The sequence below is a fragment of the Protopterus annectens genome, chromosome 1.part1 (genome assembly GCF_019279795.1).
Source record: "Protopterus annectens isolate FY-2018-M chromosome 1.part1, PAN1.0, whole genome shotgun sequence".
Classification (NCBI taxonomy): Eukaryota; Metazoa; Chordata; order Ceratodontiformes; family Protopteridae; genus Protopterus; species Protopterus annectens.
In genome coordinates this window covers 1,219,495,302-1,219,518,155 of record NC_056726.1, presented here as the reverse complement: position 1 = coordinate 1,219,518,155, position 22,854 = coordinate 1,219,495,302, and positions in this window count along the sequence as shown.

Below are 22,854 nucleotides of genomic sequence, written 5' to 3'. Positions count from 1 at the left end.
TTACTGACAATTATAAATGTTAAAGATTTTTAACTCTCAGTGATTTATCAGAAAATGAAGATGTGTGACACTCTGGTAGTTATTGCAGATGATTAAAGCTCTAAACTCTTAGTGAGCTAAAAACTTTAGAGCAAAAATATTAGTCATTTGATGAACAAAGCAAAACATTCTCACATAGAAAATGGGCAGCATGAGCAACAGTGGCCTTCTCTTCCTTTGAAACTCACATTTATTGAAAGTGCATCTGCCAATCCATTAAACTGCAACAGATACACAGGGATTCATAGTCAAATAGCAATAGTGAAGCACTAATTAGGGGCTATCTAAGGGGTGCAGGAATTCAAAAGACAAATGACAGCCTACTAGACATAAATATCTTTTTCAGGGGCTGTCCAGGAGTACCGTCTAATGAAATAACTTTGTCAGACTCACACCAGATGAACAAAAGCAGAGGGAATCAAAAGCTCGTAGAAAGCCGCTCATCAACAGCTCATAGCCTAATTCATCTGCACTAAGTACCAGACTTTTGTAGTCCAACACAGTGCATTTCAAACCCTTATGCCTGCAAAAAACAAGTTAAATTAGGCACACATACATAGTTAACATAATTAACATTAAACTCATAGACTTCATACTGAGCAGTCAAATAAGCTCACTGTCAGCAATCAAGAAAACAAGGAAACCAAGGATTGTATCCAAAGAACATGGCTCATATTATTAAGCTCTGCTTACTACAGTCAATTCCTTTCTTTGCACCATGACCACTATGGGATGCAGGATATTCATGCACACACACACACATGCACACACACACACACACACACACACACACACACACACACACACACACACCCCTGACCATCAGTTACAGCCCTTTGTATGGCTGCCTACATTCAGATGTATGATTGTGATAAAATGAATGAACAAATACATAAATAATGGCTGAGAAGTGTATTATAGTTAAATACTGTGAGAACCATGTACCTCATCCCATCGCACACACCTCATGCCCTCCCACCCTCTTCGCTCAAGAATCAAAGATAAAGACCCTACAATCATTAACAGATTTTAAATCTTTCTCTTGTACAGTTATACAGTAGTGTCAGCAAACATTTTCTGAAGGGTCTATATTACATAGTAGAAGTTCCGTAACTTTGACTGACATATGTTCGAACACATATGTCCAAAGTTACGGAACTTTGAGTATGAATAAAAAAATAAAAACAAAAGGAAAAAAGAAAATAAGAGTATATGCAGGGTGGCAAGCCCCCCTGCACCCCCTACACCCCCGCTCTTTAAATATACCAACTGTGAGGTTGTGCTACAGTGCAGTAAAGGATATTTTCCCTTTACTGCACTGTAGCACAACCTCGGAGTGGGTATATTTAAAGAGCAAGGGGTGTGGGGGGTGCCCCCCTGCATATACCCTTTTATTTTCTTTTACGTTTTTTTTTTTTATTTTTTCATATGTACTCGAATTTCTGTAACTTCGGACATATGTGTTCGAACATATGTCAGTCTAAGTTACGGAACTTCGACTATGTAATATAGACCCTTTTCTGAAGGATACAAAGTCTGAAACTCACATGCCTGATATTATTTAGTGACTGTAATCCACAATAATTTGCTATAAATTGTACAAGGAGCAGACCAAAATAATTCTTAATTTATTTGCTCAAGAATTCTGGACAAAGCCAAATATGTTTTTTTTTTTTTTTGCAAGAGTGGCCCAAAATGGGACAAAATTTAAATTTAGTTTTTTGTCAATTTGTTAAACAAATAAACCCACTGGAGAAAGCATCCATTTTCATGGGTGACCCAGGAGTTCTGTCTGAGTGACTGGCAGTCACACCACAGGCAAATAAAGGTGGGAGGATTTAAATACTGTACATTTGTTGTTTGCAGGAACTAACCTGTTAATGGCTCAAAGCCTTAAATGTCAAGACAACTCTAATTCTCGTAAAGGATTAACAGAACTACAACAGTTGTTGCATGGACATGCATTTTCCAAACAATGAGAGCTATGAAACTCAAATAACTGATTTACCAAAAAAATAAGTTAAGGGGTGGTTGTTTGAAGGATTAAGGCTCCAAAATCTTAATCGGCTGCTGCAAGGGTACAGGGCAGGGTTTGATTCTTTCTACCACCATCTGTATGGCATTGAACAAATCGCTGAACCAAAAACACTTTAATTGGCGTATACACACACACACACACACACACACACACACACACACACACACACACACACACACACACACACACACACACACACACACACACACACACACACACACACACACACACACACACACACACACACACACACATTCTACATACACACCACCACTTTCCTAGAGACATATATTCAATAGCCCTGACCGATTGCTTAAGTATAGTAATGGACATACCCACCTCACTAAAAAGTTCACTAAACAGTCAATTTCACTTGTATGGTGCATTCATATACAAATGCACATGGTCAACTGAAAATATCAAACATTTGTTTTAGTATTCCCAGGGACTGGGACACTCAGGGCCACACATCTGCCCCCTCTAGTACCACCCATGGGTCTATTATTTAAACTAAAATTAAAAACTGTTAGCATGCACCATGCTGCTTTTACATAAAAATATAATTTAGTGTCATAATAACATTCACTCATATGTATGTTTAAATTAACTGCAGCAAATTCAATTTTCAGAAATAAACACGATTGATACAGTATGGTTAAAACAATCTTACTTGTGCATGGATTCAGTACCCAAACTTAGTTCAAACTTGTGTTATGCTGAACCTGAAGCATTTGAGTTGGAAACAATGCATATGTCACTTTCCTTTTCCAACACATTTCTGGATTGGAAGCAGACTTCAGAACAGGAATTTTACAAAAGTAAGACTCAATGTAGCTGTCCAAGCTGTCTTTTTAGACTGGATATCCATTGTATGGTTCACAGAATTTGGTTCTCTCATCGAGAATAAAAGTATCATTGTCCTTGCTAATGGATCTCTTTCTCCATTTCTGTCTTAATGGAAAACAGAAGCAAACTGAAAATCAACGCATTCTTGTGACAATCCTTGTCTCATAGAGGGTTGACTATTTTCTGAGTGTGGTTTAAGTCCTTATTCCTGCTGCAGTAGTCTCTACTAGTAAAAAATGTTTTGCAGTCTGTTGGAATCTGTGCACTGTCTTGCTATCTGTTGTACTATAAGTTCTGTCCTATATGCTGACACTTTCTGCCTCTTTTTTTGTCTTAGCAACATGTCTTTGAAAAGAGGGAAAAACACTGCATACTTATGCCTTAACTCAGTGGCACAGAGGGATAAAGCCATAACTGTGACCCAGATCATCCAAGTTCAGCAAGCTCAGGTGCCACAAGAGCTGCCACATGGGACAGAAAAGGCATGGCTTCTTGCCACTGTACCTACTTATGAACGGGAATTTTTGTTTCCTCAACTGGTAGCCATGCTTTCCAGTCATTCTTCTCAACTGTATAGATTTTCACAGACTGTCCAAATTTTGGCCTCATATTTTTGGTTCATTTTTCATAACATTCTGGTTTTCTGGGAAAACTTCAGCAATTTATTAAAGATTGAATTAAACAAATAATGACAGACATTTAAGTTTCAGACCACATCTTTCAGAAAATTATTGCTAATGCAAAACCTGCTATTCTATCAACTAAGCTTGTAAGAGCAGTATTTAAAAATTGTCCTTATTTTTGGGCCTTTGTCCCGGCATTATTTATGGCTTTGTCCACATTTCCTGCTATAAGAGGTTGAGAGGTATGTTTCCAGGTACAGGCAGAGGCCAGTCCCTGTCTCAAGTACACAACTGTGAGGGGGGTTGTAGATGTGACTACCCAGTCTGGGTCTGGTAGCTGTTGTAGGGCATATGTCAGAATGTGTACACTCCTTCTTAGAGAGTGCAGGTGCCCACAAAGGTGTTAGAAGCAGAGATTTAAAGTAAAAAGTAGCTCCACAGGTAACACACATACTGTTGGTGCTGAAATTTCAGGAGGGTATAGGTTATGCTCCCACCCAAGGTGCTTGTATTCATTTTCGAATACTGACACCACTGTGCAGCAGTGGGGAGGGGTACTGCATTTCAGAGTATGTCATTGTTTAGATGAGACATTAAACTGAGTTGCCATCTGTCTAACTTAGCAGTAGCTCAGGTGGATGCAAGAAATCGCACAATACTTATTGAAAAAGAGTAGGGGAATTTTCTTAGTGTTCTGGCTAAATTTCCACTAGTCCATATAAATATGACCTTGAGTTTCCCCTAAAAAAGAAACTACTAGCCTTGCGGGACTAACCAGGTCAACAAACAATAAATATAATAAAAATCTTCTCATGGTAGCCTTATCAATATCAATGCCACAGACCACACAAATGGACACTGAGCTCTCACCAATTAAGTAAAATAAATGTAAAGCTCATACTTCAATTTTATTACAAATACTTTAATATTCTAATTGTATATTTAAACCTTATATGATTCTGTTTGATATTTTAAAGTTTATTTTGCTTCTTTCTCCATTCAATGCCCTACACTATTACCTGTCTTTCTAAAGGCCCAGTTAGATCCAAGAACTTTTAAAGTGCTCAAAGCTCTTTCATGTTTATTTGTTTGTCTTTTCGGCTTTTCCCGGTTAGGGGTCGCCACAACGGAACTCCGGCCTGCTAATGATTGTCAGTCGAGTTTTATGGTGCCGAGTTGCCAGCCCAATGCCTGACCTTCAGCAAAGCACATCCATTCACGCATGTCTTTTGGAGGCCACTCAACCACGGGGAGGACATGCAGACTCCAAACAGAAGGCACTCCAGCCAAGAATCGAACAGGGGAACCTCTTGCTGTGAGGCAACAACGCTACCGCTGTACCACCGTGAATTTCAAAGCTCTTTCATGTACTGTCTTAAAATGTTGCACTACCTTATTTGTCTCCCATAAGCCTGCACTCTTACAATTTTCAAATGTAAGTTAATCTTGTCTCTAGATTATGCATGCAGTGGGCTGTTTACATTAACATCAATTTTTTTTTTTTGTGAAAAACAGAAAGTTACTTTTACTAATACACATTTTCATCACTTGGAATCCTTTTTTAATTCTGGAGTAGTCAATACTTCTGTCTGGTCTCTTCAAATGGTCATTTATATCAGAAAAATTGAACAGGACAGTTTACACTAAACATCTGGTTTTACTTTTGTAGCACTTTCGATTGCACTGCTGTTTCGTTTGGGGACACCTCCTCAGCAGTTTCTCTTACTGGAATTCTTGAAGATCATAGATATAGTCTATTTTTCATGCAACATCACTGGTTGTGACATTTCCTGTTGCTCTTCTTCCTGTAACTTTGGCATACTGCTCATCAAATGTTTTATTAAAATTATTACAATTTTCAATGTTTAACAAAAAAAAAAAAAAAAAAAAACAGCAAAAAGCGACTGGTCCACTAGCTAGTCAGAATAAACAAGAAGAAAAACTCACACAAGCTGACAAAGAATAAAATAAACAAATTCAACAATTTGCAGTGTACCTAAAAGAGAGAGCAGCAAATTCCTGAAGTACAATAAAGGAATATAACTTACATCTCCAGGCCTAGCTTGGACTAGGCCCATTAAAATATGATAGACACTTCTTTGCAGTGCTTTCCAGGCCATGCTTTTTTTTTCTTGAACTTGAGCGATAAGTTGTTGTATACTTTCAAATACTTGTCTTGTATAAATGTCTGCAGTTTCTTCTGTACAGCTTACTTTATCTCCACAAACAATATAGAAGTTGGGTTAAGCTACTTTAGTAACAATTAAAGCTTAAAGGATGTAGACCTTATTATGACTTTTGAATTCTTACTTTATCTCCAACCTATATGTCTCGTAGTCTTTTGCAGGTTCTGTTTCTGTTAATTGAAGAGTGGCACTGTGGGGCAACTGTTATCTTTGCCACCTCACAGCACTTGGTTATCTGGTTTGGTTCTTGGTTCGGGTGACTTTTGAATGGAGAATGTATGCCCTCCCTATGTAAGCATAGGTTTTGACATGTTCCAGTTTTTTTATCAATCCTAGTCTCAAACTGGTTTGTATATATGCGTGCGTCTGTGTGTGTGTGTGTGTGTGTGTGTGTATATGCACTATGCGAGAGAGAGAGTGACTGAGTATGTGCATATTGTGTTGGATTGGCTCTCCTGTTCAGGATTAGGTCATCTCCCTCATGTCCAGAGTATCATAGTATCCATTCTATATTTAAATCTAGACCTGAACTGGATTAAGTGTGTACTCAGAGAATGAATAAATGAATGAATAAATGATTTCTTTCTAGCATGTCTTTTACTTTGTGTCAGTCTTCAAGCATGAGTGATGTAGATGAAGTAAGTAATCTGCTTTTCAGCCTTTTGCCAATCAACAGTTGAGCTATTGTGACTGTATTCTACAGAAACTAAGAAAGTAAAGAAAGGGCAGTTGTGGAAGCTAGAGATCATGGAGATGCAGTACCTGAGATGGGTAATAGATTGCACACTGTGAGACAGACCATGAACTGAAGATATCGGAGAAGTTCAACTTGTGCAGAAGGTCAAAGAGAACAGATTATGGTGGTTCAAACACATGTGCAGAAAAGTAGAAGACAATCTGGTGAAGATGATTTGAGACAGACAGGAAGAAGGCAAGAGTGAATGAGATGAAGGCAGTCTGGCATGACTGCTGAAGAAGGCAGAAGAGCGGTATTGAATCTAAAAAGATGGCGACAGTAGACACTTCACCAAGACCCTATGTAGAAAAGGGGGCTTGAAAATGTTGACCTTATGATGATAACCAATAATTCTGTGTGATTTGCTTGTTCTATCATGGTGTTAGCAGAGGTGAGACTGAATGGTGATTTGATAGAAATGTGTTTGGGGTAAAGAACGGTATTTTTTTTTTTTTTTTAGGGTTTTTCTAAGTAATTGTGAATTACTTAGCTATGTTTTAAACAACAAGGATTGTTGTGTAAGGTCTTTTAACTTTGGCAGTGAAAAGTTATTTGCAGATGTGCAAATGTCTGTGCTGAATGCTGCATGCCTTGTAGAATAAAAGTCTGAATTATGCACATAAACTTTGCAGACTATTAACCTTTTAAACTTTGTGCAGCACTAGTAAAATAACTTGTCTATATAACAGATGACACGTACAGTACTGTACAGTTTACAGATTTAATGTCTTAGATTTACTTTTCAGTCAAACTGGTTGATAATCTCCAGTAGTGAGATCTAACAAAAAATCAGATCTAACATCATTCAATTTTACTGTCTTAAGATACACTTTTTATGAAAGCAGTCTTTTGATGTTGATGTAATTAAGTTTATCAGGAACTTCCAAAGACAGTACTTTGGTATTTCTAATGTCATATAGTTTGCTGTTAAGCTACTTTGTGTTCTGTTTCATGTTTCAAGGTGAATTACATGACAGTTCAGTAAGTCATCCTTGCCTCCAACCCGGTTCCTCCTTGCACCTGCATGTCAGGAATTTCTTATCTGTAATTTTCCTTGGAGCTTGCAGCAGATACTGTTCTTTTAAAACAGTTATTCTTATCAACATTTTTCTCAAGCTGTATCAGACTCTGAACATTCATGTTACATTACAAATAAATGCCATTTTATTTGATTCTTAGCTGGGAACAGTTTAACCCTTTAATATACGTATGCTAGCGACAGACATGTTTATGCATTTAACTGACTATATTTATCCTACATATATTCTAGCAGATAGAAGTGAATGCATCTAACTAGAAAACAGGTGTACGTGCACTATTATTTTTACTATATATATATATATATATATATATATATATATATATATATATATATATATATCTAACAGGCAGAGTACATTAAGGTTGAATCATCAGCTTATTGAATTATATTAGAATTTTTGGTACCAGTGTAGAGGTCCGTGATTAATATGTTGAAATGTACAGGGCCTCGTATAGCTCCTTGTGGGACACCAGTAGTTACTGGCAAGAAGGTGGAGACATCTCTCTCTAGTGCACTGCTTGTGCTCTGCTTGAGAGATAGATGTGGAGCCATTACAGTAAAGAGTTGGAGAGCACTGAGGATGAAAGTTTATGTAAGAGTTTCAGGTAGGAAACTGTATAAGAATCTTTGATAAGGCTAGGAAAATGGTGGAGACAAGGCTTTGGCATTTTTGTGGGTGTTAACCATATTAAAAAAATCAGCAAAGCGTAGTTGTGCAGGGATAGGATTGTATCTATGTTGGGGTGAAGACATAGACTGTTTATGTATTAGGTAGTTGAGAAGTTGCATATGAATACATTTTTCTAATGTTTTTGGTAGTGGGAGATAAAATTACAGGTGGCCTATTGTTTGAAAGATCTGTATTGAATCCTTCCTTATGAAGTAGACTAATGAAGGATATTTTCTATAGTGACAGCGCTATATGTTTCAGATACGGATTGATTTATCAGAATTGAGGCTCAACATGCAATAGCCTTGGCTTCTATTTTGAGATAGTCACTCAGTAGATTGTCAGGGGTAGTTGTAGAAGGCTTTAATTTTTGAGGTACTTTTTTATGGTGTGTGGGAACTGGTTGGAAGGAGAAACGTTGTAGAAGGTTATTTGATTTGAGTAAGAATATCAAGAGCCTAGTTGGTTAAGGACAGTACTGTCTGTATAAAGTGGGTATTGAACTGTCTGGCTTTGATATCATTATTGATTGAGGCCAAGAACAGTTTGATTATTAGTGTGAGTGTTTTGGTAGAGTAAAGGGTTTTCTTATCTTTGATAATAAAGTAGTTTTGTTAGGTTTCTTATTAGGACAGGCACAAAGAAATTCTTAAATCAATTCTTGAAAAACATGCTTTTATCTGTGGCAGTTGGCCAAGTGTGAGCCTGGCATACAAGGCATCCGTTGATCTAGCTGTGACGGACCTTTTGCACATCTGCAAAATGAACAACATCAGAACCACTAGATCCAATGATGTAAATTTTGTTTGTGACATAAGTAAGACATGTTGGTGAGACAGATATGTGTCTCAGAGGATCCCCATGCTCTGGAACAGGTTCCCCACCCATGTGAAGCAGAGTCATTCCAAACCCTATTTAAGTGTAATCTGGTTAATTGGATGAGAAATCAGAAATTCACTTGGGTCTGGCCCCCATGTCTCATATAGTTTGGGCATTACTGTCTAACTCTCACTAACATACCCCCCAAAATAACCAGTAGAAACTTCCTAACATACCCCCTCTTAATAAAATGCCCATGATACATAGGGACACAACTGGCTTGGATTGCATGGCTAGGCTTATAAATGCCCTGGTGGTTGTTAGCCTAGTATATAGCTATGAATCTATGACATTAATTTTTGGCTGTGGAGAATTGTTATATTTTAGAATTGTAAGGAGATAAATCTGCAGCTTTTGCTACAGCTGAGATTCTTTGCTGTGTAGATAGTTTTCTCCAATTTCCCATTAGATTATGGATACTGTGGACTGGACATTATATGTCTGAATCCCCATTCATACACAAATCATTTTAATTCTTGACTTGTATGTTGCAAGCCATTACAAGATGTTAGGATATGAAGTGTCCCTTGTCTTCATAATACAGACATTTATACACTAATCAGGTTTGTTTAGGCTTGTCCATTAGATTATTATAGGGAACTTGAAAATCTTGTGTATGTCTGGTTATTTTATTTTATTTAATTAAAAAAATCACTTATCTAAGTCTAGGTATTTTAGGTAAAAAGTAATGACTTACACTGAATACTAAGAATGCCATTGATATCATTTGAGCAGCACAGCAAATAAATAATTAAAGGTTTTGATTTAAAAGTCCTGACTAAATATTTAGAATTCTGAAGACAGAAATAGTGCTTTTGTTAGAATAACAATAGACTTCTTAAAAATAATTTATCTTAGAGACATTGTAAAAGAAGATTCCAACTCAACACATCCACATTAGGGAAGGTAGATGATTCCAATGGAGTGCAGTAAATCTGACAAAAGAAACCCAACTCGATCTCTCAAGCCAAAACCTAGAACAGCTAAAAGTCACTCAACTGGTGAACTGAGCTGCACAGAGAGGATATAAGATCTCAGAAACTTTTTTAAAAAAAGCAAGAAACAGATCATTTATGGCACTAAAGGTAAGAGTAAGAATTTTAAAAACACATCTGTTTACAACTGGCAGCCATTCAGATCAAGCAATACAGGCACAATATTTAACCATAATCTCCAGACAGGTTTTGTGCCATACAAATAGAGTACTGCAATGGTTATCCCTCTACAGAGGTTCATAGGTTCATAGGTGTGTACTAGGCCAATGGCCCTAGAGCCTTTACAAGCCTAGCCCATAGAAGTGCCCTGGCGTCATGCCACCGTTAGTTCCCAGTGCCTCTATCAAGAAGAGCCACTGGAGTGATCCCCAGGGTGAACTTTCTATTTCCCATCCACTAATCAAGACTTCTTTTGAAAAGGGCCAGTGAGGTGCTCTGCTTGACATGGATGGGAAGTCTATTCCAGAGCATGGGCAGTCTCTGGGATATGCTTCACAAGAGATGGCTTGCACCTGTCACCCTTAGGCTTTTGAATACTGGCCAAGGTTTTTGCCGCCCCCATAGTGCCTTTTTTAGGCAAAGTTCAAAAGACAAACCCACCACCGTAAATAGCACAAGTAACCAAAACCTGAGGGTAATGCTACTCAACGCCAGAAGTCTAAACCTCATAATGCATGCACTCGAGGCATTCCTCAGTATGGAGAACATCGATATCTGTGCAGTAACAGAAACCTGGTTTAAGGCTCCAGAGAGCACCCCAGCACTACCAGGCTATAACTCATAACATACTTTTCGGCCACAGAACCTGGACCAAAACACAAAAGGCGGTGGTGTATCCATATTCACCAAGGATACCCACACCTCCAGGTTAGTGGCACAGCACAATGCCTCAGAGATCATCCATGTGCAACTAACAACGGGCAAAACAGCAATTGAAATTGTAGCTTGCTACAGATCACCCACCATGCCCCAAGACCCCCATTCTACATTTCTGGAGACACTGGAAAATGTGAAGGTCCTACCAAATACCCTAATATTGGGTGATTTCAATTACCCAAACATTAACTGGGAGAACTACTCAAGTACTAACTCCCTTGTCCAACGCTTCCTAGAATTTATAAACCTGAATGCCCTGGATCAACTGGTCACCACCCCCACCAGAGGTGACAACATATTGGACCTGGTCATCACCAACATGGGTGACTCGTGTTCTACACAGGAGGTCAACCTCTCACTGGTTAGATCAGACCATAGACAAATCACTCTGGATATCCACATTCCACCCCCCATCTCCAATCAAGGAAACCACTGTGAAAAACTTTTCAAAAGCAAACTTCACGTTACTTAAGACTGAGGTGGAAAGGTTTACAGTCCCCATGCTAAAGGACAATGCTGTCCAAGCTGCTGAATCCCTTACAAAGGCACTCTATGAGCACCTGCAAGAATGCATGGATTGTGCTATCCCAAGCAAAACCAAGACTCACTCCTCCAAGAAAAGGAAACCAGTCTGGTGGATCCCTGCCATAAATAAGCTATACAATAGAAGGAGGAAACTAGTACAGAAAAGAGTAAAATCCCAAGAAGGAAAGACATCCCTGATCAGTATCAGCAAGAAACTACAAACTCTCATAAAATCATCCAAGGCTAGCTTCGAAAGAAAAATTGCCAAGAACTCCAAAGATAACCAGAAAGCGTTCTTTAGCTATATCAAGAACCTAAATGGAAACTATCAGATCTGCTCTGAGTTAGTGCAGAATGGCACAACATGCGCTGAACTGACTGATATTGCCAACATTCTGGCAGACAGGTTTAGTGCAAACTTTAACCCCCCTCTCACCTTCTAAAGGGCCCATAACCATACCAGAAGAATGTAGATCCCAACAATCACTGGCACACAGGTTAAAACAGCCCTCTCCAAAGCCAAAAACACAGCTTCAATGGGACCGGACGGTGTCCCAGGCTGTGTCTTACATGAGCTCCAAAATGAACTAACCCCTCACCTAAACACACTGTTCAAACTCTGCTTCTCTACAGGCTACATACACATAGAGTGGCGCACAGCAACAGTTATCCCACTCCACAAAGGTGGAGCCACAACGGACCCTGGGAACTATTGCCCTATAAGCCTGACTAGCCTGGTCTGCAAGGCTATGGAGTGCATCATCATGGAACTCATCAACAGAGACACTGGGAGCCTCCAAACATTGGACCCTACCCAGTTTGGCTTTGTTAAGGGCATATCATGCCTCCTAAACCTGATGGACTTCTTTGAGACAGTTACCAAGGCTTTAGATGAGGGAAAGGAGGTTCAGACAGCCTACCTAGACCTTGCAAAGTCTTTCAACACCATTCCTCCTTCTGGTATTATAGACAAGTTCACCAGCCTGAACATAAACCCCTACATCACGAGATGGGTTGCCAATTGGCTCACAGATAGAACCCACATGGTGAGAGTTGCAGGCTCTAGCTCTGACTCTAACCCAGTTGCAAGTGGTGTCCCCCAGGGCTCAGTCCTGGGACCCCTCCTTTTCTGTATATACTTATCAGAGGTACAGGCAAGCACAGAAGGACTATGGCTGACCAAGTTTGCAGACGACGGCAAACTGGGGGCCATAAGTGACTTTCCAGCTGATACATCCTCCAGAAGGGTATCACTGAGACAGATACCTGGTGTCAAAATCATGGCCTCAATCTAAATGCCAAAAAGTGCATAGTCATCCCCTTTGGAAAAAACAATGTACTCGCAAACTGCCACATATGTGGTAGTCCCCTAAATACAGAAAATGTAATAAGGGATCTGGGAACTCAAGTAGATAGTAATCTCTCCTTTGATAATCATATTGCCAAGGTGGTTAGAAAATCCTTCTATGTGGGCCCACCTAATCACAAAAGGGTTCACATTTAGAACAAAAGAAGTTATTGTGCCCCTCTACTCATCACTCATCAGACCCATCATAGAGTACAACACCCCATTTGGGATGTACCTTACAAGACACCTGCAACATCTGGAAAGACCACAGAAGTACCTCACCAAGAGGATTACTAGCCTCAAACAGATGCCCTATGCAGCCCGACTGAAGAAACTCCAGCTGTACTCGGTTGCATACCACTTACTCAGTGGTGACCTCTGCCTGACATACAAGGCCCTGTCCAATCCAGAATTGATGCACATGCTCCACCTTAAAAAAAACAAATACCCAAGAGCCACACACTCTAGGGATCTAAACCTCACCACAATGATAAATAGGACGTGCGGAAGGGATAGATTCCTGTCCCAGAGACTCCCCAAGATTTGGAACAGGATTCCAATCTACATTAGGCAGAGCCCCTCACTAACACTCTTCAAGAAAAACCTTGACCAGTGGATGGGAAACAGAAACTTTACCATGGGGATCACTGCAGTGGCTCTGCTGGACAGAGGCACAGGGAACTAATCTAAGGGGGCGGCGAAAGCCAGCACATTTTGGCTAGGCTTATAGATGCCCTCGGGCAGATAGCCTAGTACTTACCTATGAACCTGTCCCTTAGCATGTTCTGTTGATTGTGTCAATGAGGTTGCAGTCCCTGGAGTGTGTGGTGTGGAGGGACTGGGATTTCTTTAGGTGTAACATTTCTAACAGGGCTGGGTCAGACATGGCTTTGTAAGTCAAGCAGAGATTGCCTCTTAATAGACAATATGAGATAGAGAAAAGCTGGAGTTTTTTGAGTCTGTCCATGTAGGGCATGTGTTTAAGGCACAGGATCCTCTTTGTGAAGTCCTTTTGTGGCCTTTCCAACTGTTGCAGGTGTTTTGTGAGGTACATGCCAAATGGAGCATTATACTCGATGATTGGTCTAATGAGAGAAGAGCAGAGAGAGATGATGACCTCTTTCCACCTGGATGCAAAACCCTTGGTAATGAGATGTGCCACATAGAAGGACTTTCTGACCACAGTGGTAATGTGGTGGTTGAAGGAGAGGTTGCTGTCAACCTGTGTCCCCAGATCTCTTAAAACACCTTCAGTGTTCAGTGGGCTACCATCAGTGTGGTAATTAGGGGAACTGAGTTTTTCCCAAAGGTAATGACAGCACATTTTTTGGCATTAAGCTTAAGGCCATGGTTTTGACACCAGCCATTGGTTTCAGTGAGGCCTTTCTGTAGGATGTCTACATCACTTGAGGAGTTAATAATGGCTTCCAGCTTGCAATCGTCTGTGAACTTGGTCAGCCAGAGTCTTTCCGTGTTGGCCTGGACTAGTGAGAAGTAGATGCCAAACAGGAGAGGACCCAGCACCGATCCCTGTGGGACTCCACTCATGACTGGTCAGCAGTCTGACTTGGAGTCTGCTACTTTCACACTGTGGGTTCTATCTGTGAGCCAATTTGCAGCCCATCTAGTGATATAGGGGTTGATGCCTAGTTTGGTGAGTTTATCAATAATTCCTGAGTGGGGAATAGTATCCAAGGCCTTGGCCAGATCAAGGTAGACTGTATGAACTACCTTGCCCTCATCCACAGCTCTGATGACTGACTCAAAGAAGTCAACCATGTTGAGCAGGCATGATCTACCTTTCACAAAACCAAACTGTATGGGATCCAAAGTTTGAATATTCCCTATATCCTTGTTAATTAGGTCCATGATGATGCACTCCATAGCCTTACATATCAGACTCGTCAAGCTAATGGGGCAATAATTCCCAGGGTCTGTAGTCACTCCCCCTTTATGGAGAGGGATGACTGTAGCAGTGCACCATTCTGTAGGGACAAAGCCTGAGATGAGGCTGTGATTAAACAGGGCACACAGGTGTGGTGCCAGTTCACTTTGCAGTTCATGTACAACACAGCCAGGGATATTGTTGGGTCCCATGAAAGCTGTATTCTTGGCCTTGGATAATGCAGCTTTAACCTGTGCTGTAGTAATGCTGGGTGCCTAGCATTCTTCTAGTACTGTGATTGGTCCTTTGGGGGGGGGGTAAAGTTGGCACTGAATCTGTCGACCAGTATGTTGGTAATATCTGATGGCTCAGTATAGGAGGTACCATTGTGCAGTAATTTAGAGCAAATCTGGGTATTGCTGTGGAGATTCTTGATATAACTGTAGAAGGCTTTGTGGTTGTTTTAGTGTCTGCTGCAATTCTGCCTTCATAGCTAGCTTTAGAGGTTTTGATGAGGGATCTCAACTTTTTGTTAAGGCTAATAAGGGAGTTTTTCCAGTCTTGGGACTTCACCTTTTTCTGCAACAGTTTCTTCCTTCTGTTGTAGAGTTTGTTAATGGCAGGGGACCACCAGATTTGGCTTCCTTTTTTTGGAGGAGAGTGTCTTGGTTCTGTTGGGTATGGCTAGTTCCATGCACTTATGTACATGCTCGTACAGTGCATTGGTGTATGATTTGGTGGTCATGCACCTATTTTCCATTTGCATGGGTGCCGTGAAGTTAGCCACCTCTGTTTTTAGGATCCCAAAGTCAGCTTTGGGGAAGATTTTCATGGTGGTTACCTTTGCTGGTGGTGTGGGTGACATGTGGATTCCCATGGTAATTAGTTTGTGGTTGGATCTAACCTGGGAGGAATTGACTATTGGTGTTGAGCAATGGTTGCCCATGTTAGTAGTAACCAGGTCAAGGATGTTGCTTTCTCCAGCGCATTGGAATTAATGAATTTCAGGAAGCGTTGGGCAAGTGTATTGGTGCACGAGTAGTTTTCTCACTTGATGGAGGGGTAGTTGAAGTCACCCAGTATAAGAGCGTTCGGTTGGACCCTAATAATTTCCAGGGTGCTTAGGAACATGGAATGAGAGTCTTGGGGCATGGTTGGGGAACTATAGCAGGCTATGACCTGAATCACTGTCTTACCCACTGTTAGTGGGTAACACTACGTGACTGATACGTGAAGTATCTCTGATGTTTTATGCTGGGCTACTAGTCTGGAGGTGTGCATATCCTTTATGAATATGGAGACGCCACCGCCTTTGGAGCTTGGGTCCATTGTCTTGAGCCGAAAGGTATGGAATGAGTTATAGCCTGTTAGTGCAGGGGTGCTTTCTGCTGCTTTAAACCAGGTCTCCATTACAGCACAAATATCAATGTTCTCCATTTTGATGAGTGCTTCGAGTGAGTGCATCTTGAGATTTAGACTTCTAGCATTGAGCAGCATGACCCTCAGATTTCATTTATTTATAGCTGTTACTGTGATAATTTCATCTTTGGAACACTACCTAAAAAAGGCACTATGGGGTGGCAAGAGCCTTAGCCAGTATCTGGAAACATAGGGGTGACAGATGCAGGCCATCTCTAGCAAAGCATCAACATCTGTCAATCATGTCATCTCAAGTAGACAGATACTGGATCCCCTTAGAATGAAACCAGAAACTTAGCAAATTGTTGAAGTCAGTAATTTTCTGCTTGTACTGCAGTATCATTCTGGGCAATGGTAGGATGCTGCTCAGGGCTAGGGTCATACCTGCCTGGGCCACATAATCCGAGAGCTCCTCCATGCCTTTTTTCATGTAGTCCAGGGAGGTACATCTCAGGTCATTCACACACACATGGACAATGACAGAGTCATACTTGTACTTGTTGTGGAGTGACCTGAGTGCATGTGTTATGTGTCAGATACTGCCACCCAACATTCAGCTGACTGTTATCTTCTCCTTATTCAACCTAGGGACTGGGACATCAGTGTGTCTCACTATCGAGTTGCCTATGATTAGTGTATTAGACAAGCTGTTTTGCCTTAGGGGCTTAGGTTGAGGGGTACACTGTGTAGGTGAGCTAGGTGTCTTGTGATTTCTGCTGTGTTGTGGTGGTCGAGTGCATTTCTGATTTGGAGGTCTCTGCTGTTTGGGTACATTTCTATTGAGAGCCTCTGCGAAGGTGGGTGTGTGGTTTGTGTTTTTATGTGAGAGCTGTGATGGTGGGTGTTCTGGAGGGCTATGTGTTCCATGTAGTGTGTTGCAGGTGTTGACCTTCTCCTGTTGACCAGCTATTCCGGTCTTGGCTGGAGAGTGCATGTCTTCCAGTTTGGCTATATAAGTGCATCTCTCACAAGTCTGAGTGTTGGAAGGTAAGAGGGTTGTCTGTGTACATGAGGCAGTTGTGACACTGCCTCAGAATGCCCAAGTTCACCAGGTTAATAGGAGAAAGCACAGGCAACTGACCTTTGGACATGCCAGGAGGGATCATTATTATTAATAAGTACTGGAGCTGTTTCCTTATATGACGTATAGTGCTGTTAGCACTTATATGTGCTACAATAATTGCTACAAGAAACCGGATAAAGTGCTAGGTGAATAAGCTAGTTAAATGCAAGAGAGAAGAGAACTAGCAAGATCTAAGGGAAAATTTGAAGAGCAGACTTTCTGGCACCAGTAATAGTTTACCCTAGCTTAGTGGAGTTGCATGCTGTGCAAACATGGGCTTTAAAAGCAGAAAGTTGAAAGGGAGCTGGAAACCACTCCTCTTGTGGTATATAGGCTACCTAGTGCTTACCACTCCCACTGATAAGCTGAGAGGCTTCCATCTAACACAGAAAGGTCTGGGGAACTCAGAAACTACAATACAGTCCTGAATACAGCAAATATGTAGCTTAGCTGGACTACTCTAGTAACAGGAAAGGTGGGAAAACAAGCTAGAACTTTTTTTTTTAATATAACAGTAGCAAACAAGCAAACTGATTTAAACAAATTAACCAGTAAAATAGCTCTAAACGGAGCTCTGTTCCAGCAGTCTTCAATCAGACAAGTTCTAACTGCACACTCCTGCCACTACAGGGGAACCTTCTCCAAAAAAAGATGGCCTGGATTAGTGCTCAAGTTATACAAACAAAGCTAGATTCAGCAGGTTTGAATCTAGTCTATGCTACAGAAAACAAGGTGCACCAATTTCAGAAAGAAACAGTTCAAATAAGCAGGCACAATAAGCCTTTAACCAGAAATTCCCAGCTCAGAAGGGCAGAATCTACCCTCTCCTCCCACAAGAGTGCAGACCACAAACGTTCTTAATGTAAAATAACTGGCCTGAAGCCCAAGTGCTTAAACCAGAACTAATACACTTTTAGAATACCAGACATCAAGCCTTCAATAAGCAACTCCCAACTTAGAAGGATGTAAGCTACCTGTCCTGCTACAAGAGTGCAGCCCACAAACCTTCTTAATGTAAAACAACTGGCCTGAAGTCCAAGTGCTTAAACCAAAAGGCTTAGAATAACAGTTACAATTTAATCAGGCTACTAACAAGCAGTAATAAATGCAGCAGAATAAATGCAATTGAGTACTTTTAAGAACAGGCAGCAAAAGCAACATGAAGTAATAAAGTAGGAAGAAACACAAATACAGTAAAAGCAGATGAATAAAGTGCAATTTATTTTTTGGTTACGTGGGAAGGGATGAATCACGATAATTTAAGGTTGATAAACTAAGGGGGTGGGCCTTACCAAATGATTTCTCTCTACTCAGTAGAATAAGCTGATGAGATGGGACTGGGAGGAGTGTCCAAAATTAGATTTTAAGTAGGGGTGGACAAATTTAACACAACAAGGACTGTGTGGGTGGGTGGGAAACTCTTACAACTCCAACTGAACAGAAACCTTAAAACAAAACAAATGTAATACTAGAATAAGATACAAAATAGAAGTGATCAAACCTTAAATAAAGAGCTTGAAATCAAAATGAAATGCAGAGATGAGTGATACTCAGAGCGATGCAGCCCACACAAACACTTCAGATAACTACAGATATTTCTAAATAAAATAGCAATGCTGTCGCTCAGCTCCTCCCACTAATTAACTGATGTTATTCACAGTTTGCAAAGGAATTCTTTGCAAAGGAATTATTGGTAACTTTTTTAACTGACCCTAACCAAGAACTCTTAAAACTCCAACAGAATAGAAAACTTAAAATAAAATATATGTAATACTAGAATAAGATACAAAATAGAAGTGATCAAACCATAAATAAAGAGCTTCAAATCAAAATTAATTTCAGAGATGAGTGATACTCAGAGCAATGCAGACCTCACACATAGACCCAGGAAACTTCAAACCCATAGACTGATTAGTCTCATATGCAAGGCCATGACAATTATTATCATGGATCTGATAAACAATGACATAGGAAACCTACAGATTGTGGGCTGTATGCAGTTCAGTTTTATCAAAGGCAGGTCATGCCTACTTAACCTGGTGAACTTATTTGAGAAGGTCACTAAAGCTGTGGACGTGAGCAAAAAGAGTGTACACTGCCTATCTCAACCTGGCCAAGGCATTTGATACTTAATAAAGTAGGCATAAATGCATATGTCACTCAAATAGATAGCCAGCTGACACACTGGTAGGACACAAGAATTTAGGATAGAGGAATCCACTCCACAAAGAGGCCCGTCACTAGTAGATTCCTGGTGCTGGGATCTCCATTTAACATTTACTTCTTTGACATCAAGGCAAAATTCAAGGGCCACTGGCTGAACAAGTTTGCAGACGACTGCAAACTATGCATAGTCATTGAATCCCCTAAAGACACAGATACTCGTGAAGAGGGCCTGATGCTGATAAACAACTGGTGCCAGATTCATGTACTAAATCTCAGTGTGAGAATGCATAATAGTACCCTTTGGAAAGACAGCCATCCCTAGAAATTAACTACATTGATTATAAACCCTAAAAGTATACCCAGTGATCAGGGATCTGGGTGCAAAGTGACAGTAACCTGACATTTTGACCATCACGTCTACTGTGTTGAGAAAATCACTGTGTTGCACAACTTGTAAGTAAGGGCATTGCATTCAAGTACAAGGAGGTTGTTATTCCACTGTATTTGTTTTAATCTGACCAATCATTAAGTACAATGTACCCTTCCTTTACCATGTGTCTGACCAGGCACTTAAAAAAGTATGAGACACTACAGAGATTCTTCACAAAAGGAATATATATAATAAACCACAAGTCCTATGTGGGCCATCCCAAAGCACTATCCATGTACTCGATCTCTTACAGGCTGCTGCACAGTGATCTATGACTAGTCTACAAGGTACTCTCTGATAAAACACTGATACATTTGTTGCATATCTGCAAAACAAAGAGCATCAGAAATACCCATTCTAAGGACCACCCATTCTAAGGACCTAAACCTCATCTGCAACAAAAGCAGGACATGTTGGAGAGACAGGTGCAGAAGGGACAGGTATGTGTCTCAAAGATTACCTTTTCTCTAGTGCATGCTTCTCATCCATGTGAAGCAAAGCTTATCCTTAACCATATTCAAATGTAGCTTGGACCAATGGATGGAAAATTGAAAATTTACCCCTGATTCAGCACCTATGCCCCTAATGGGCATGGGCAGCCTGTGAACACTTGATGTCTACAAGCCTATATCTTCACTCATAAAATTCATTGTGCTGTTGACACAACTCAGCAATATTTTGGTAAATTTGGAGTAAGCTTAGCTAGACTTAAAATGGCTCTTGGGCTGATAGCCTAGTAAACACCTATGAACCTATATTGCACATTCAAGATATGATAGCCAACAACCTTGTCCCAGAGTTCTGAACTCTGGGGAGCATGCCAGATGACCATCCAGACTTCAGTGGCTGAGTCAGAAATAAACCACAGCATTTATTTATTTTATTTAAGCAAAAATGTAGATCAGATCTGCATTCAAAAGTTCCAGGTAAAGAGCATTACAGTAGTCAAGACAGGGACAATATTATGGTATTTATGACCATCCCAATATCCAAAGATGGAATACAACATTTGATCTGGGCAGTATTCTTGAGATGAAATTAAGAAGTCTTGGTGACAACTGACAACTGATCCCTAAGTTTTAGTCTGTCAGCAGGAACAAGGCCTAGATTACAATCTTGAGAAACAAATTCCAGTGGATTCCCTCTACAAATAATCAATTATGACAACAAAGGAAGATCTGGTAGACAGATGGTAGCATGGACTTGTACTACCTTAGTCTTAGCTGGGTTACGTTTCAGTTCATTAGATGTCACCCAACCAAGGATAAACTACAAAACTACAAGCAGTCTACCAGAAATTAAAAATCAAGTACATTTTACAGAGAGAGAGAGAGAGAGAGAGAGAGAGCAAGAGAGGCAAACTGAACCCTAGGGCACACCAAGTTACAGTTCATAGGAGTCAGAGGAATTTAACCCTGATGCTGTGTGTTGAGTGTGGCCCAACAGATAACACATAGACAGATAAAGACCATATCAAATAATCCTCAGTGCACCTATAAGCATTCTATCAGGATCACTTGATCCACAGTGCCAATGGCCACCAACAGACTAAGAAGGAGTAGGATTGAATAATTCCTTTGATTTTCCACAATCAGGTCAATAATCACACAGATGGATGGATTTTGAGAATCAGGGTAACCAAACACTTCTTTAAAGAAGATGGAAACATCTTCATTCCTAAAGGTGACTGAAGCAGGTGGACTAGTCCTAGCAAATTGAGGCAAGTTCTAATTAGTCTCATAAGGCCAGAGTTCAGATTGCAGTTTGTAGGATGCATAGCTGAAACAAAATTGATGAGCTTCCCATAATCAATATATTCAAACTTTGCCCTGCAAAATTCCAAGTTACCAATCAATGACAACCCACAGCAGGCACCTCCCAGGGAAAACAGCACCTTATCTTGGCTTTATATATTTAGTATATGGACCATATCATGCAACAGCCTCCCATTTAATGGATGAAAAACTTCCAAAGTCATCAGACTGGTTTGCAGAATCTGTCAACGACCTGAAAGTCGATAGTTGCATCACAGATCTCTTTGGAAATATATGTGGTCTTTTTATGAGACTTCTCAGTCTGGTATAGAGGGTAGTGCTTGTCCAGAGTATGCTTGCCCTAAAGAAGGCAAATTTTAGCCTATCAATACTTCCATCTCCACAATCTACAGTTCTACCAAAGTTTGTGGTTAAACCAAGGCTTGTGACAGTCAAACAGTCTAAGGAATACCCTCACTGGGGCAACCTGATCCAGAGCATTGATAACAACACAAGGGAACCTTGGGTTAAGGAATGAAGAATAAAAGGGATGATGGCTCAACAGAAGGTCCCTGGAGTTGGTGAGCCTCACTGACAGCCTGGCAGTTTAGGCCCAAAACACAATAGTGGGTTGGGAGGGTGGCCTAATGGTTAAGGTGTTTGCCTTAAAAACACTATGCTGTGGAACAGATAGCCTAGTATGAACTTATGAACCTATGAACCTATGAACAAGGTGCAGGGTTTGAGTCTCACAAGGGATAATTGGCTAGGCTTACAATGGCTCGCAACGGCAGTTAGCTTAGTACTAATATATGAATCTATGACTATTATGCAATATATGAAAGGTAAGCTACCAATAAATACAGTAAAGCAGAAAAATTCCAATCTAGGCCAAGCTGTAAATACAGTTAGACATACATGGCATACTCACAACTGAATGACTAGTAAAATTCAAAGTACTAGTTAATAAAACCAGCAGAGACTGAAAACGTGCCGCTGCACAGAAGTCCAAACTGAATATTAAAGCTGTAAAAATAACAAGACAACAACAATTCAAAAATAAAGTCCAGAAAAAATAACTACAAAACATATGCACAATAATAATTCTCATAAACCTAAGAGATGTCAGAATTTGATGAACACAGATTCACGCATTCCTGAAAATATGTAGAATATATTCACAAGAATACAAGATAACAGATCTTTTCTTCATAACCACTTATCAATATTACTACCAGATTCAGATAGAAATGCAGATATTCAGACTAGAGGCTGCCCTGCTGTTCATAGGTTCATAGGTTCATACTAGGCTATCTGCCCTAGGGCATTTATCC